Source organism: Triticum dicoccoides, chromosome 3B (genome assembly GCF_002162155.2).
Source record: "Triticum dicoccoides isolate Atlit2015 ecotype Zavitan chromosome 3B, WEW_v2.0, whole genome shotgun sequence".
In the NCBI taxonomy this organism is placed as follows: domain Eukaryota; kingdom Viridiplantae; phylum Streptophyta; class Magnoliopsida; order Poales; family Poaceae; genus Triticum; species Triticum dicoccoides.
In genome coordinates, this window is record NC_041385.1 from 772,109,548 (window position 1) to 772,117,838 (window position 8,291).

An 8,291-nucleotide genomic window follows, 5' to 3' on the forward strand; every position below is an offset into this window, starting at 1 on the left:
TTTTGGAGGCGGCTCAAGGCGAAACCCCCGATGCCGGGCTCATGGGGGGGGGAGATCCCCATGAATTCTGATGAGGGGGTCGCAGCAAGCTTGGCCCCCAGACGGATACTGCACCGGAACCTCCAGTAGTTCAAGATTCAGGCATGCAGCCCCTCGCCAAGGGGGGCGAGCCGCCTGTGCCGATGACCTCTGTCCATCCAGAGCGCTTCCCTTGATGAAGGACACCGTACTCTTATGAGTACGGTGATTGCGAAGGTTCAGTCCGCCAAAAGCGGATTGACCGAAGCCTGCGCCAGCCTCCTGACAGGCTCTGAGGCAAGTAATTTAAATTATGAGAAAGTATCACAGTATAGACAGTAGCCCCTGATGCTCTATTTGGTGTTCGGAAAGAAAGGATAAACAGAGGATCAAATATTATTTCCAAGAGTCTAATCATATTATGTCTATGTGAATAAGCAGGCGTCACTGCTGGCCGCCATCACTGCCACTGCGGAGGTCTCTGGACCGAGGCAGAACCTGGGGCGGGCCGAAGAAGAGCTCGGCCTCGTGAAGAGGCGTCTCGAGGAGAACAAAGGTAAGTGATACCCAATCTGAATGTTATATAAAGGCAAAAATCATTGATGCTAATAGAAGCATGATGAGTTTTAATAGGGACCACGACCGAAGTGGCGGCCCTTAAGAAGGCGCTGTCCGAGGCCGAAGGCAAAGCGGCCAGGGAGTGCACCGAGCACGAAAAACAAGAGGCTCGAGTTGATGAGGTCCAGCAAGAGCTCCAGGATTTCATCAAAAAATTCGAGTCCTGGGAGTGTGACTCCAAGACACAAGAATCGGAGCTTGCGAAGGCCCGTCAGAGTGCGCAAGATGCCAAGGTAGAAGCCCAGAAGGCCCTCCAGGAGATTGAGGCAGCCAAGAAGATAGCGGCGGGTAAGGCTTTCCTTTTACTTACCCGAATTCGGAGCTCTCTAGGAGCATTCGCAGATCTGCTGCACAACATTTCTGATGCCGCAGAGTTCTACCGGGCTAAGGAAGGGAGATCGACGGATAAGCTGTTTTCGTCCCAGTATACTGGGGCCGAGCATCCGATGCCCTTGAGCGACCAGCTGAAGCAACTGGTCGAACTTCACAAGGCGGCCGAACTGGCCATAAAGGACTTCATAGTCCGGCTGTGGCCTGGCGAGCCCCTGCCTAGCAGCTACTTCGGCCTTGTCAAGCGGATGGTAAATGCCTGTCCATGGCTTGAAGTCGTTAAGCAGTCCGTCTACATTGAGGGTGCACACAGGGCCTTGGGCCGTGCGAAAGTGCACTGGGGGAAGATGGACGCCGAGAAGCTGGTGACAGAGGGGCCGCCGAAGGGCAAGGAGCATCGCCACCCCGAACAGTACTATGACAATGTCATTAAGGGTGCCCGCCTTGTGGTGGATGAATGTACTAAGGATGTAATATTCGAATGAATGTACTCATGTCATCCTGTAATATGAAAACCAGTTCATGTGCGCTATATGGCCCTTGTTAATTAAATATTACCTTCTGTGCGGCCGTTTATAAAATCTTGATAGTTGGCCAGTCATCAGCTTCTGCCTCCATGTAATTAGTACTAGGGTGTTTGGGATAAATATAAACACTCTTTATCCAAATTTTTGGTCCTTTTAAGGAGGTGTTTGGCACCGCGAACAAGGCAATCGGACTATACAACTTTATCACTCTCACTTGGCCATAGAAGTCTACAATTTTAAATTTTGGCGAAGCCCCTAGTATCCGGAAGGCCGGACTCGGGGCGCTATACACGCCTAAATCGGACGAGCCCGATTCCTCGCCTGAAGCGGAAAAAATCTTTAGGGATTTGAGACCTCTCGATTAGCGACCAGCTCTCGCCTTATCATGATAGTCAGTTTTCGGCTTTCTCTACTGAGGTGCTCGTCCGGAAGAACCGGGACACAATCACAGTAGTTCTCCCTGCGCTACTTAGCCGATATAGCGGAACGTAAGGTACCAAAACATAGGAGCCGGGCAAACCCAACTATTGACCCAAGACATGATTCGGGCGGATGCATATAATGCTATAAGTTCGGGGTGCCGCACTGTCGAAAGTGTTCGGACTTTTCTTGCCATGTTATGGGGTACACCGAGGCCCCTGGCGAACTAAACGTACCAAAGTGTACAGGTGCGGTTTGTAGTAAATAAGCCGCTAAGGAAAAACATAAAGAAAGTGTAATAATAGGCTGACTCTGTATATGTTCCCATAGTTATTTAAATAATACGTCAAAGCTTATATATACAAGTAGTGCGATAAGCAAAATGGGACTATTTGACATGTCCTAGCCAAGGGTAAGCTGCATGTGGGTATGTAAAACAGGTATAACGATCGTTATCAGAGACCACCTGAGTATTCCCTTATACGCCCCAGCTTCTTATCTTCTTGGGTTTTCCTTCTGGTGATGAGTCCGATAATCTGGATACCTGAAAGGGCTTCCAGAAAGTAGGGTCCTAAAAGAAAGAAAATGATGAAGGAATACGGGTCCTGGGGCAGTTGAGCCGCGTTGTGGACCGTGTCTTAGCCGTGCCTCCGTCCATGCCCATGGTATTTTGAGTGCGTACTTATGTATGCGCAGCACAAATTTCGCTGCTTGGTTAGACTAGGACGGAGGCCGAATTGCTAGTCGAGCTCTGGGCATGCCGGACGATCCTATTGGAGGGTACTCCGGACTAGCTTGACGGTGTCCGGGGTCTTTATCGCCGGATTGGCGGTCTACCTAAGGAGGCTGCTTTGTACTTCTGCTGCGAGGGCCGCAGTGTGCTCCTCCGTACGGAGCGAGCATTCTGTGTTTCCATTGACTGTTATGACCCCGTGAGGTCCTGGCATCTTGAGCTTGAGGTATGCGTAGTGCGGTACCGCATTGAATCAAGCAAATGCGGTTCGTCCTAGTAGGGCATGATAACCACTACGGAAGGGGACGATATCGAAGATTAAATCCTCGCTTCAGAAAATGTCCGGAGATCCGAAGACCACTTCTAGTGTGATTGAGCCTGTGCAACAGGCCTCCACACCTGGTATGACACCCTTGAAGGTGGTTTTTGTGGGTTTGATCCTCGAGGGGTCGATGCCCATTTTGCACATTGTATCCTAATAGAGCAGGTTCAGGCTGCTGCCACCGTCCATGAGGACTCGTGTGAGATGGAATCCGTTGATGATGGGGTCAAGGACCAATGCGGCCGAACCGCCATGACGGATACTGGTAGGATGGTCCCTGCGATCGAAAGTGATCGGACAAGAGGAACACGGGTTGAACTTTGGGGAGACTGGCTCCATCGCATAGACGTCCCTTAGTGCATGCTTCCGTTCCCGCTTGGGAATATGGGCTGTGTATATCATATTCACTATTTTCACCTAGGGAGGGAATTTATTCTGTCCTCATGTGTTCGGCGGCCGGGGCTCCTCGTCGTCATCGCTATGCAGCCCCTTTTCCTTGTTTTCGGCATTCAATTTGCCGGCCTGTTTAAACACCCAGCATTCTCTGTTGGTGCGGTTGGCTGATTTATCGGGGGTGTCATGAATTTTACATGAGCGATCAAGTATGCGGTCCAAACTGGACGAGCCCGGATTGTTTCTTTTGAATGGCTTTTTCCGCTGTTCGAATTTAGAGCCTCTGAATCCGGCATTGACTGTCGTGTCATCGTCGTTGTTGCCATTATTGCGATGCTTGTGTCTATTGCGTCGTGGCTTGCCGTTGCTGTCTCTGGCGTCTGAATCGTTGGAGTTTTTGGGTGTGATGTTGCTACGAGCCAACCAGCTGTCCTCGCCCGCGCAAACGTGGGTCATGAGTGTCGTCAGGGCTGCCATGGATTTTGGCTTCTCTTGGACAAGGTGTCGGGCAAGCCATTCGTTGTGGATGTTATGCTTGAAGGCCGCTAAGGCTTCGGCATTTGGACAGTCGACAATTTGGTTCTTCTTAGTTAGGAACCGAGTCCACAATTTCCTGGCTGACTCTCCGGGCTGTTGGGTTATGTGACTTAAGTCATCAGCATCCGGTGGTCGCACGTAAGTGCCCTGGAAGTTATCAAGGAATGCGTCTTCCAGGTCCTCCCAACTGCCAATGGAGCTTGCTGGCAGGCTATTCAGCCAATGCCGAGCCGGTCCTTTGAGCTTAAGTGGTAGGTTCTTTATGGCATGTAAGTCATCGCCGCGGGCCATATGAATGTGTAGGAGAAAATCTTCAATCCATACCGCGGGGTCTGTTGTGCCATCATATGATTCAATGTTTACAGGTTTAAACCCTTCTGGGAATTCATGATCCATAACTTTATAAATGAAGCATAGGGGGTGTGCGGCGCCTCTATGGCGGCTACATCCCGACGTAGTTCAAATGACTCTAGTCTGTTGTATTCGGCACGACCGGACTTTGGTTTATTGTATCCGGCATGACGGTCATCGTCACATCTTGTGGCGTGCCCTCGTCATCCGTAGATCGATCTTGACTGTCCTGCTTTGTTTTCCAATACATTTTGCAGGTCTTTCGTGTAGCCCCGGGCCTTGGTATTATCGTTTGATTGGCGACGGGGTGCGGTCTGGACTTTGGGCTGGTACGCCGCTTTGTCATGGCCACGGGGTGGCCGGTCAGCCGCATCATGCGCTGGTAGAGTGGGCTTTAAAGCCTCCTCCTCGGGTTGAGGTAGCAACCTGCGCTTTGGGTAACTTTTGCTAGGGCGCTCGAGTCCGTATTCCTCAGCAGCGAGGACCTCGGTCCATCTATCAGCTAGCAGATCTTGATCAGCTTGAAGCTGTTGCTGCTTTTTCTTCAGGCTTTTTGCAGTGGCTATAAGCCAGCGCTTGAAGCGCTCCTGCTCGACGGGATCCTCAGGCACGATGAATTCTTCGTCGCCAAGGCTCACTTCGTCTTCAGAGAGAGACATGTAATTATCATCCTCTGATTCTCCATCTGTTACCTGTTCCTTAGGGTTTGCTTGCCCATCCTCTTGCTCGGCCTGCTCGGCCTGCTCGAAGCTTGGCTGGGCAGGGTTGTTTTCATCTTTGGCACCATCTGGATTGTTATTTGTGCCGGTATCACTATTTTTGCTATGGCAGGGCCTGGAGCGGCAAGCTTCTGGCATTCTCTGTGACAAGAGAGTGCCACAAAAGCTAAAAGGCAAGTTCTACTGGACGGCAGTTCGACCCGCAATGTTGTATGGCGCGGAGTGTTGGCCGACTAAAAGGCGACATGTTCAACAGTTAGGTGTGGCGGAGATGCGTATGTTGAGATGGATGTGTGGCCACACGAGGAAGTATCGAGTCCGGAATGATGATATACGAGATAGAGTTGGGGTAGCACCAATTGAGGAGAAGCTTGTCCAACATTGTTTGAGATGGTTTGGGCATATTCAGCGCAGGCCTCCAGAAGCTCCAGTGCATAGCGGATGGCTAAAGTGTGTGGAGAATGTCAAGAGAGGGTGGGGTCGACCGAATTTGACATGGGATGAGTCCGTTAAGAGAGACCTGAAGGATTGGAGTATCGACAAAGAGCTAGCTATGGACAGGGGTGCGTGGAAGCTTGCTATCCATGTGCCAGTGCCATGAGTTGGTTGCGAGATATTATGGGTTTCACCTCTAGCCTACCCCAACTTGTTTGGGACTAAAGGCTTTGTTGTTGTTGTTTTGTTGTTGGGGCCTGGAGCGGCGTCTATGACGCCGGTGCCTAGATTGCTTCTCCCAGGGGTTTTCTTCCGTTGCCTCATCGCCATTGCTTTCTTTGGGGGTGTCCACCATATATATATCATATGATGAGGTGGCTATCCAGCGCCCTATAGGCGGTGGTTCCCGTTCTTCTCCTAACGATGTCTTCGGAGTTGAAGTCAAGCACGTCGGTTAAGTCATTGACAGTGAGTATTAAGTGGGTGGTGGGTGGGGAACGAATTTCTTCGTCGTCCGCTACCCACTCGAGCCGGACATAGTTCGGCCAAGAATCTCCCGACAAGGAAAGAGACCGTAATTAGTTTAGCATATCACCCAAGGGCGAGTGCTGAAAGATATCCGCGGAGTTGAACTCCATGACCGGTGCCCAATCAGATTCGATAGGCATGGACGTACGCGGTTTGGATCCTATAGCCGGAGATGAGTCCGAGGGTCTGAGGACACCATCCTCACAGGAGGTGGCTTCAATGTTCAGCTCCAACGCCGATGAGTGTGCGACCTCCATGGCGAGGTCTATCCACCCGTTCTTGGAGGGCGCGATCTGCTCCGGATTGATTCCCGGGGCCGCCGTAGGTGCGATCTCCCGAACATAGTCTGATGGCAGATCTAAGTCATGCTCGTCACGACTGTCCGGCGTACCTGACATGGGCTTGAATCCATTGAAGATCAAGTCTCCGCGGATGTCGGCAGTATAGTTCAAGCTTCAAACCTGACCTGATGGCTAGGTGCGTAGCTATCGATCTGTTCCAGGTGGCCGAGCGAGTTGGCCCGTAGTACGAAGCCACAAAACCTCCCCTTGGACCGCGTCATTGAAGGTGATTGAAGGAGCCATCAAGCCTTACCGCGATGACACAGTGGAACTCTTAATGAAAGCACCAATGTCGGTGTCAAAATCAGCGGATCTCGGGTAGGGGGTCCCGAACTGTGCGTCTAAGGCTAATGGTAAAAGGAGGCAGGGGACACGACGTTTTACCCAGGTTCGGGTCCTCTCGATGGAGGTAATACCCTACTTCCTGCTTGATTGATCTTGATGATATGTGTATTACAAGAGTTGATCTACCATGAGATCATAGAGGCTAAACCCTAGAAGCTAGCCTATCTCATAATTCATTAGATCCTTGTTATCAATGCCAACTAGGTATCATAAGTAAATGGATCCCGGTTGTTCAATCCTTTGATAACCAAGGTCATTCTTTGCTAAAGAGAAATGATCACTATGAGTCAGACTCAATAGAATTGGATCCATTCCAAATAGCGAGAATTAGGATTCTTGATCCCTCTCAATCTCTCTTTCAATTTGAGGATCCAGAGAGGTGTTTTCATAGTCATCTCCGAATATTTGCCATCTCGGAATATTTTCGATTTCATTTTTCTATGATATGTCTTTCTATATGAAAATTGGTTATTTACGATGTATTATGATTGTTGTTGTCCTACGGAATAAACCCTCCGGTTTATATAAGCACTAGAGGGGGCTACAGTTACACAGAGTCGGTTACAGAGAAGGAAATCTACATATCCAAATTGCCAAGCTTGCCTTCCACGCAAAGGAGAGTCCCATCCGGACACGGGGCGAAGTCTTCAATCTTGTATCTTCATAGTCCAACAGTCCGGCCAAAGTATATAGTCCGGCTGTCCGAGGACCCCTTAATCCAGAACTCCCTCAACGGGCCATCTACCTACAACAACATAGACAAGCAAAAATACTATCAGGTACTAAGTTCATGATAAATTAAAGTTCAATTAATCATATTACTTAAGAACTCCCACTTAGATAGATATCCCTCTAATCATCTAAGTGCTCACGTGATCCAAATCAACTAAACCATGTCTGTTCATCACGTGAGATGGAGTAGTTTTCAATGGTGAATATCACTATGTTGATCATATCTACTATATGATTCATGCTCGACCTTTCGGTCTCAGTGTTCCGAGGCCATATCTGCATATGCTTGGCTCGTCAAGTTTAACCTGAGTATTCTGCGTGTGTAAAACTGTCTTACACCCGTTGTATTTGAATATAGAGCTTATCACACCCGATCATCACGTGGTGTCTCGGCACGAAGAACTTTCACAACGGTGCATACTCAGACTACAAAAAAAAGACACATCCGTGACATTTTGGGCCGAACGAATTTTTTTTCTGTCATACATATGACACTTCTATGACGATAATTGTGAGAAAACCCGGTATCATCATAGATCTGGTGGGCTCCTACTTCTATGACAAAAAATCATGACAGAAAATGGGCATTTCGTCCTGGGCGGGCCGGAGACGTAGCTGCATGACATTCTTTGGTTCATCCATGACGGAAAGACCATTGTAGAAGCGAGGGGAAGGAAAATTTCGGGGAGTTGCCGGTTACGGTGGGAGGTCGGGGGCGGAGCGATGCGCGTTTCTGTCGTACGTACGCACGTGTGTGCGAGGCGTTGGCTCTAACTGAACCCGAGCGAGGCATTGGGCTCTAACTGAACCCGAGCGATTGCACTGCAGGCTACGCGTTACTGAACCCGAGGGATCGATCGATGGCTATTAACTGAACCACATGGAGCGATTCCTTTGCTACTGCTGCTAACTGAAGCCGATCGATTGGATGAACAGTGAGCA